This window comes from Atta colombica, unplaced genomic scaffold (assembly GCF_001594045.1).
Source record: "Atta colombica isolate Treedump-2 unplaced genomic scaffold, Acol1.0 scaffold9, whole genome shotgun sequence".
In the NCBI taxonomy this organism is placed as follows: Eukaryota; Metazoa; Arthropoda; class Insecta; order Hymenoptera; family Formicidae; genus Atta; species Atta colombica.
Genome location: NW_017259583.1, coordinates 2,434,966 through 2,444,194, shown reverse-complemented (window position 1 = coordinate 2,444,194; position 9,229 = coordinate 2,434,966).

The following is a 9,229-nucleotide window of genomic DNA, read 5'->3' as shown; positions in this document are numbered from 1 at the left end:
GAGAGAGAGAGAGAGAGAGAGAGAGAGAGAGAGAGAGAGAGAGAGAGAGAGAGAGAGATTAATCAGCTTAACTCTAGCATAATCCACATTCTATTAAATTTTAGCAAGCAGAATTACTTAAGACAGATAGTAATGTATAGGTAATAATATTTATAGATAATAATATTTATTGCAGTTATGAAATGATTGTTAAGCTATTTTATTTTTAGTACGCTTACGGATGCGTCACCAAAATCCGGACAAATCGAACAATTTCTTTAAAATATTTAACAAATTTTTAATGAAAAATTAAATATTACAAAAAATCCTTTTACATGGCACTTGGGGAATCCCTGTAGAGCACAATTATTCGATATATATTCCCATTAGCTTGAATGCTTCTATTCTCGGCCTGAAGCGTTTGCACGCACGTTGTAATGTAGCGCTGTTCATGTCGACGAATGCTGCCTCAATAGCGGTCCTTAATGACATCATATTGGAATGCCGAGACTTGTTTGTGACCCTTTCAACTATGTAGTAGTCCAAGGGATTTAAATTTGGGCTGTTAGAAGACCAGAATGGGAGACGAGCAACTCGGCTTGGCAACTCCTGGCAGCCTCAGAGAGCATCTGTCGAATCTTTAATGCGATTTGTATCGAAGATTCTCCTCGGCAATTCGGCTCGCTTACACCAACAACTGATGCTAATTTTTGCAACGATTGCCCTGGATCATCCGAAATCAGCCCTTTCAATGACTGAGAGATTCTCGCGGTATGTTCTTTCGAGTGACTTTTTCTCGCTGACATACTGGAACCTTCGTTGGACTATTCTAAAGCTTATATTTTATCAAAACGTCACATAAACAATTGATCTCGGGTATCCAAAGATCCAAATTATTTTCGTTACTAGCGTCCAGCGGCCTTCGATGATCGCGGCTCTTCGATACCCCGCACTTGGTTTCAACATCGCGGCCATTTTGAGAATATGACTGTTTACTAGAAGTATCAGGCTTTCTCAGACGCCAATAACAACCTCTGGCGGAGGTAGATATAGCGGAAAATTTAAATTGAAATTTGTCTGGATTTTGATGACCCTGTTTAAGTTAATAATAAGAAAACATGTTATAATTGATTATGACAAGCAATTTTATTTAATTTAATAATCATGAATAATATTATTGTGTAACTATAAAAACTTTTTATAACGGTATAATAATTATGTCAATTATTATACCATATATAAAGAAAGATTATTGTATATGGAGATGTATATACGTATTATAAAATATTATTAATATTTAATATTTAAATGTCAAAAATATTTGAATAACAATATTATAATTATATTTTTTCTAATTAATCTATTATAACTGATCTCATTGTTTCATACATATTTAAAAAGTAGAAATATTAAGAAGAAGAAAATGAATTTAACACAACACATAATCTCATATACATATACATATCGGAAACATTGACTTTGATCAAATGTTCGTATTTTATATCGCAACATATCGCATTGAATTGTAAACATTGGGAAACTAGAATCAAGAATTCGCAATCGCAAGTCTATTCTCGAACTTCGCGGGAAGCGTCTCGTCTCAATGCTTGCCGATAAGGAAAATGTAATGCACCTACGAATCGAGCAAACTTCCGCCCGTCGAGCTTTCGTATGGCCTCCCTTACGAATCAGTTCTTCCATCGCGGACCCCATCCCGGTGCACCGCTGAAAGTCGCGCACGCTAAATCCTACGGAACCCCTATCGTGCGAGCTCGAAGACATTCATCCACCGACATTCCATCGACTGTTTCCGTATTGCGTCTCCACCGGATGTTTCTCTGAGCGGTTATCGATCATATATAACAACGATAAGACCTAAAAGGGTATCTTATACACTTAATGTCTGGTACATGAATTTTTATCATAGAAATTATCAACTTTTTACTTGTATTCTGTCTACTGTAAATAATCATAATATTTTGAACATAAAGTATATAAGAGCGTCTAACGTGTACAAATTTATATAATTAAATATAAAGGATATGAATTAAAGCAAAATATAGTACCTAATTATATTAAAATAATAATACAATTTCATATACAAGAGATCCAAGTTTGATTCCCGGCCGAAGGAATATTTTTCGCAATAAATTTATTTACAGCTATTCAGCACATTAACATCTTTTTAGAATGCCTGATTAAGCATCAAATTATTAAAATAGCTTGTCAATTTAATTCATGATATTACTACGTAATTTAATTACGTTTATAAATCCAAAAAACCAATTCGGCTTGCAGTTCGAATGAATAAAAATATGATATATAGTACATAGTATATAGTATATATAGTATATAGTAATTCAGATTGAATTATTTAAGCATTAAAGATCTAGTTTTGACCGTTATAGCCATTACTTCTATTCCTTATTGTTGAATAATACAACTTGAATATTGTTGAATAATATATATGTATATAATTGTAGATTTTTTTATTAACTATTAAGAAATATTAAAATGCAGAGATATTAATACGTCACAATTTTCTAAAATAATAAAAAGGAAGAGAAAACTGCGAAAGACGCAGGAAACCATTTCAGTAAAATTCTAAAATGGTAAATCTGCCCAAAATGGCGTCTGCCAAGCTCATTCTCGTTTCTTCTCTTGCCTCTTCCGATCGTAAACTCTGGAAGCGAAGTAGCTTGGTATATACGGGAATACAGGGGAGGAAGCGAGGGTAGCAAAACGGCAGTGGTAATAAAATGTGTAACATTAATGAGGTAGTAAAAGTAAATCCAGAGCTATCGTCAGCTCGAATATATCGTTGCCAGATATATCCATCACTAAATATATAGAGAAGTTACATACTTTCTCAGTTTTAATTTTTGCTGAAAATAGAGAAATTTATTTTTTAATAAAGATAACATTTCTTAATAAACTAAATTAAAAAATATATAGCGATTGGAAAGATGTTGTTATTATATAATGTTTGAAAAATGATTAAAATATAGTTTTTGTTGGATATCTTATAATTTTCTATTGGATAAAATGTATAATTTGAATATTACTATAGAAGTCGTATAAACAAGAGAATTACCTATAGTAGAACCTACATGTGTCGAGTTAAATTCTCATGCGTCCTGCGACCACCGGTGGAAGATTGAAACTGCGAGCGCGTAAATCCAATTTCTCTGTAGCGCACGGCTCGAATTCGAATCTGTTCTCCGGAAAGTTATTTTCTCCCCGTGGCAAGTTCGAGAATAAAGTTGTCAGGACGTTTCGTGAATAAAACTCGTGCGACGCGTCCGTGACTCTCCACGGCTTTCCTGCCACGTGATGCGTCCACAAAAAGCGATCATGCATAGTCAATTATTCGACGTTAATAATTTCACGTGAATATTATCCACTTGATTAAATTTTATTCGAGGTTTCTTTAAAAGTCAGATGAAGCTCAGAATGAACTTTATGGCACAAGAAGCGAAAAGCGTATTGAGGAATTGTAAATTAATTTCGAGATTGCGTTCTTTTTTAAACCCACCGATCCTATAAAGCTTTTATATCTAACTTGCAATGTTATTTGAGTATTTCAGATGATTTTTAGGATTATCGCGTTTGCATTAAAAAAAAGTTTTTAGGATTTCGCATTGCCCGGTCTCTCCCGATGCCCTTTTTCTAACCCCAAATGTAATTTTAATGTGATTTCGGTACATGAATAATTCATGAAGTTGGAAAAAATAGGAGGCACATGCATTTTCATGCAAATTGTTTGATGATCTTACGAGGCGTGACTCATACCACTTTCAACGTGAGGGGCGTGAGTGTTCTTCTAGATCCCAAGTGGTCGTCTCTTTCTCGATCTTCCCTACTGCGCCGAGTAATTAAATCCGACTGCGTGACTGGCGATAAACCACGACTACCTGCCGTAAATCCGACGAAAGTATTCCTTCATTCTCTCGTTCGCGACGTGAAGCCTCCTAGTACTCTCCAAGTACACGTGACGTATGTCCAGTCAATCCTCCTGATTTTAACTTTCAGGCTGACAAGGCAAAAGTGCAAATTGAAACTGGATAGTAATTTCAGGTGCATTTATTACAATTTGACGATGAGTTGAAGTCTTTGACAAACATAAACTTTCACAAATATAAACATCCACATTTTTGTAATTTAAATAGTACCAAACTAATCTATTTATAAAAATAGGTATTGAAAAAGCTTAAGATTTAAAAATTATTAGTTTTTATCGCTTTCAAAGGGACAACTAAAATAATTTTAAAATAATTTTTCATTATTATAGTACGATGTATTTGTTTATCTTTTTGTTTCCTTTTTAATAATCGATATTTATTTTAATAATTAATAGATTATCGCATCCATTGCATTTAATAAATTTTCATTAAATCATTATTCACAAGGAGATGAGAGGGGTTGAAATATTCGCAGCTAATAACAGATTCTGTTGTTTCGGCGACGTGAAGTAATTAGCGAGCGCAATTAATTCTATGGTGGTTGTAGGGATTGCTCGTAGTGCAGTATAAGGAGCGAGAGTGCGGTTTGCACCGAGTCAACGTGATGCAATCCGTCTGGTTACTTGATGTTTTAATGTCCGTTTACCCGAACCCAACCCATCATGATCCCGCTTCTTACTTGTTCGTCCATTTAGTAAAGCATTTAATCACAGATGGCGAGATACGTTATGAACTTTGATGGACAGCAGCGTTAATGGAGATTAGGATAGGATTATAGTTCCTGTACAATGAAAGGAAAATAAGTAAAGCACAGATGTAAGGTAAGATAACGATGCTGTATGAAATAATAAATAATCTCTTACATAAGGAAAGGTCAAACGAAGTTCTTAACTTATGTTATATTATTGATAACACAGTTAAGTTACATTATTATTTTTATATCATAAACAGAATAAAAATTGATATTATATTGTTATTATGTACCATTAGATCATATTTTACGTACACATATATTTCTTTTATAATAGAGTTCTTATTTGTAACACAATAAAAGAAATATACTATTTAAACACACAATTATAAATCAAGCATAAAATATTTCTTCAGTGCTATCTCTCGTTCTACGTAGATCAGCCTTGGGATTTTTATTTCTTCTTTTCATTTATTTATTCAAGAATTATCATCAAGTAAGATAGACCATAAGACGGCCTTTACCTCACAATTCTCTTTCGTATGTTTGCTTTACGATAATTTAGTCGTGTTTATCCAGACAAAACGAATCTGGGAAAATAAGCACTGAATTGTTACCACAATAAATATAGGTAGATATCGTATTTGAATATAATTTTCATAGAGTCCTGCTGTCCGTCTCTTTCATAGTTAACAAAATTACCTTAATTGATATGGTGTATGTTGCATGGCGGGAATATCGTCAAACGTTATATCCCAATGCGTTAGTATTGTAGATTGTACACCGTTGTTATTTGATGACCGTCCATGACATTTTCTGTATATCATACCCGGGATATAACGAGGGGGTTTCAGCGGTCAAAATGTACCACCCACTGTACTGTCCGACGCAGCCGTGTAAAAAGAGAAAAAAGTCGGGGAAAAAAGGGAATGCCGCGCCGCAATTTGAAATTCAAACTCCTGTCTGCCCGTTTTATTCTTCTCACTAAAAGTTTTGCAGGGTGTATCGGGCAGAGAGATTGAATACACTAAAATTTCATTGTTTCCAGGCCAAGGTTACAATTCATTGGAAGTTCATGTACCGTGAAAATCTCTTTGATATTTTATATAAGACCGCTGAGATGCTTTTTAAGAGAAAAATTGCATCGTAAAATGTCGACAGATATTTACAGTTAAGGGTACCAATCTTTTTCGTTCACATAATGGGACATTGAATAAATGTAGGAAAGACCTCGCCAGTTCTTTAAAATGCTTTTTCAAAGTATCTTCGATATGAAACGTAATCTGAAATAATATTTCATTTTATTTCTCTCCTCACATATTAGTTTCTCTCGAGTTTGAACTAGGCACATCGATAAATCACGCTCGGCGACGTCGAAAATATAAAATAGCGCTCAGCGTATATCAACGCTTACCGTTTGCTTTCTCGCATTTCTCACGCCTTTGGAAGAGTTCGACGATGAAATTCGATTAGCAAACTGACCGACGTGCGACGGATCATTAATCCTGGCTCAAAGAATCACTCGCGGGGCGCGTCGACAGGACGGTCGCCCGTAAGACAAATTGCTCACACTCCGTTTTCGACCTCTCGGATGCACCGACCTTTCGTCGGAGGTCGCAAAAGGGAAAAAGAAAAAAAACAGACAGCTCTTAGAACCTTCGTTCAAATGACTCGCCAGATCTACATTACAGGAGCGAAACGCGGAAGTGGGCGAAATTTTTTTATCGTACACACACCTTCTTTTTTGTTCCATCGAGTTTAGGGACGTGCAAATTTTTGCAAAAAGATCGTTTCAGAATAGCTCTCTGTGTTAAAAAAAAGCGATTCTTTAAAAAAAAAGTCGGTTTAAAATAGCCTCTTTTTGCTAGAAAAATCAATTTTTGGCAAAATAAATTGGTTTAAAATTGCTATTGTTGTTTGGGAAGATCAATTTTTTGGAGATCGGAACATCCCTAATCGAAATTAGTCAATCCACGAGGTACAGCGAAATGAAGAGCGCATGGACCGTCGAGCACGAGATCCCCCGAATATTTTTGCACGCGAAAATGTTCCTCTCTCGTGCGATGACGAACGCGGCTCGACCCCTCATATACACACGCTATTCGATCGATGCCTTTTACCCTCGCTGTGTTCCATCGAACAGTTCGGCGGGGATCCGTCCCGAAAGGGTTGACATCCACATTTTCGTATTGTAGATATCTATACCTCTTTGGCTACGCTTTTCTCTGATATCGATTGCAACTCATCCACGGTTTATGTATAACTATAAAATGTACAGAATGCATCTAGACTATTTTTTATAATTATTCTAGTTTGCAGGTTAAAAGGAAGATAAAAGATAACTACGACTGCTGTGCAGCGCACCAATTGGCATTTCAACGGATTGTTTTCTTCGACAGTAGTGAAAGGGAGAAAAGGGAGCAAGGCAAGGAAGTTTACCGACTTCTACGTCATTCATAAGGATTGAAAGGAAAATACACAGACATTATTGAAAGTTTTTTTTACAGACTAATCTATCGGAATTTTTCAAAGAATACCGATTGCCATCGTAAGTCAAGGATTTGGAAAAATTAGTTGTTACATCTCTTTTACGATAAAACATGAGAATTATGATATAACTTTTAATACTTTTTTTTTCTGAAAACTATTTTATTTTATCCATTTTTTTATATTGTTGGGCACGCCAGAAATTTTTGGATCTTACTACATAATTCAAAGCTAGAATACTAGTATTGTTATACTGCAATATCCATATAAATGCAGACAAAATTTAAAATAGCACTTCTTTTTTTTTCATTTTTTTATTAGATATTACATAAATAAATATAATCTGAAACAACGCAAAAAATGCACTGTGTATAACTACACAGTGCATTTTTTGCGTTTCAGAATTTTATGAAATATTACACAGATATACCACAAAAGTCATTAATATCGAATGTTTTGCAATGTCCTTCTGTGATGGTATAGCTAGCGGCAGATTTGACGAATGAAAGTAATTTTGCGCTTCAGACATATGTAACACGGACGGATTCGGATATGTTGTAAATGACGGTCGACCCGTTCGTTCTTTTCTCACTCGTTATCGTTTCTCGACTTCGTCGATTTTTAACTTTACCGCGAAAGCCCGAGACCCTATTACATCCGAACGTATTCAAAACGAAGGGTCGGTTGATCGATATGTAAAATTCACTCTCGCGACCCGCGCGTCGATAAATCGTATCGAGGAAAACTCTTAAGGAAGGACGTCGGAATGAGATTTATAGGCGTGTGCAGCAACCTCACGTCCCGATTTATCAGATTCAAGATATTCGATGCAGAATGAATGCTCATGGAACGTTAAAGCGTTTTTCAAATCGTACGTTTTTCACGAACGTGCGGCAAATAAGATTTACTGTCAAATGCAATAACGTCAATTATAAAAGACTGATTTAAATCAACTTCTTGTCACTAGACAAAGAATAAGTTACGAAAAAGCTTTTTACATGAAAAGAATGATTTTATTGAAACATCCTAAAAATTTAGCTAGATATAAATCTAAAATTTTTGTTGAATTAAAATAATTAAATAGGAATTTCAAACATAACAAGAAATGCTGCAAAAAATTTTTGGCCGGTATTTATAGTCGATTCTTATATTTGAGATTGTCTTAAGTACAATCTTAAGATATAATGTCATAATCAGAGGATCATATTAGCATCTTAAGACATTACTTACAATCTTACAATAAGAATCGACTATGAATACGGCTTTTGACAGTTTAACAATCAGTTTGAGCATCTAACATAATTATTTCCATGTATCAAATTATTTTCAGATCTGTATCTATAACCATAGTTTTAGATAGCAAAACCGTTATTCCATGTATACGATGCAAAGTAAAAATATATACAATTGCTTCGGATAAGTAGGTCGCTGATGTTACAGAAATAGAGTGATTTTCCACACGATAATAGCATCGATAGATCGAGAGAAGAGAGATCAGATTTATAGAAGGGATCTTTTTATCTCAAAGATCTTCTTCCTAAAAGATTTTGGATTCCGCCCAAAACTCGTTGACACCATCCTCGACTCCCTAGTGCGTGGCCCAGTCTCGGAAGTCGTAGTAAAGCCCCTATCGTTCTAGACTTCCGTTCGTTTTACCATCTGACGATCGCATTGCCTCATTCTCTCTCTTTCATTCTCTTTCTCGTTTTCACATATTAGCGTCCCCTTTTCCGTACTATGGCTTTGCCCTCTTTATTCGTAATAGCGCCGTTGGCGAGCGTCGAAGTTGTACTCACTCTGGACCTTTGTCCGCCTTCTCGACCCGTGCCATCGCCATCCACGCACAAGGATCACCTCCGAGGGGTTCACCTAATTAATTACCCTGCTGCCGCCCGAATCGAGCGAACTGTCGTACGCACACCGCTGATAAATCCCGATTCCGCCGAAAACACAGAATGTTATCGCATTATAACGACCAATTTCGGACATTATTTTCCTGTTATGCTGTCATCAATACAAGCATTCAGATAGCAAAAATCTATATATATAATAAATATTAATTTCATTAACATTATTATATTAATTATATTAATATTTACTATAATGTATT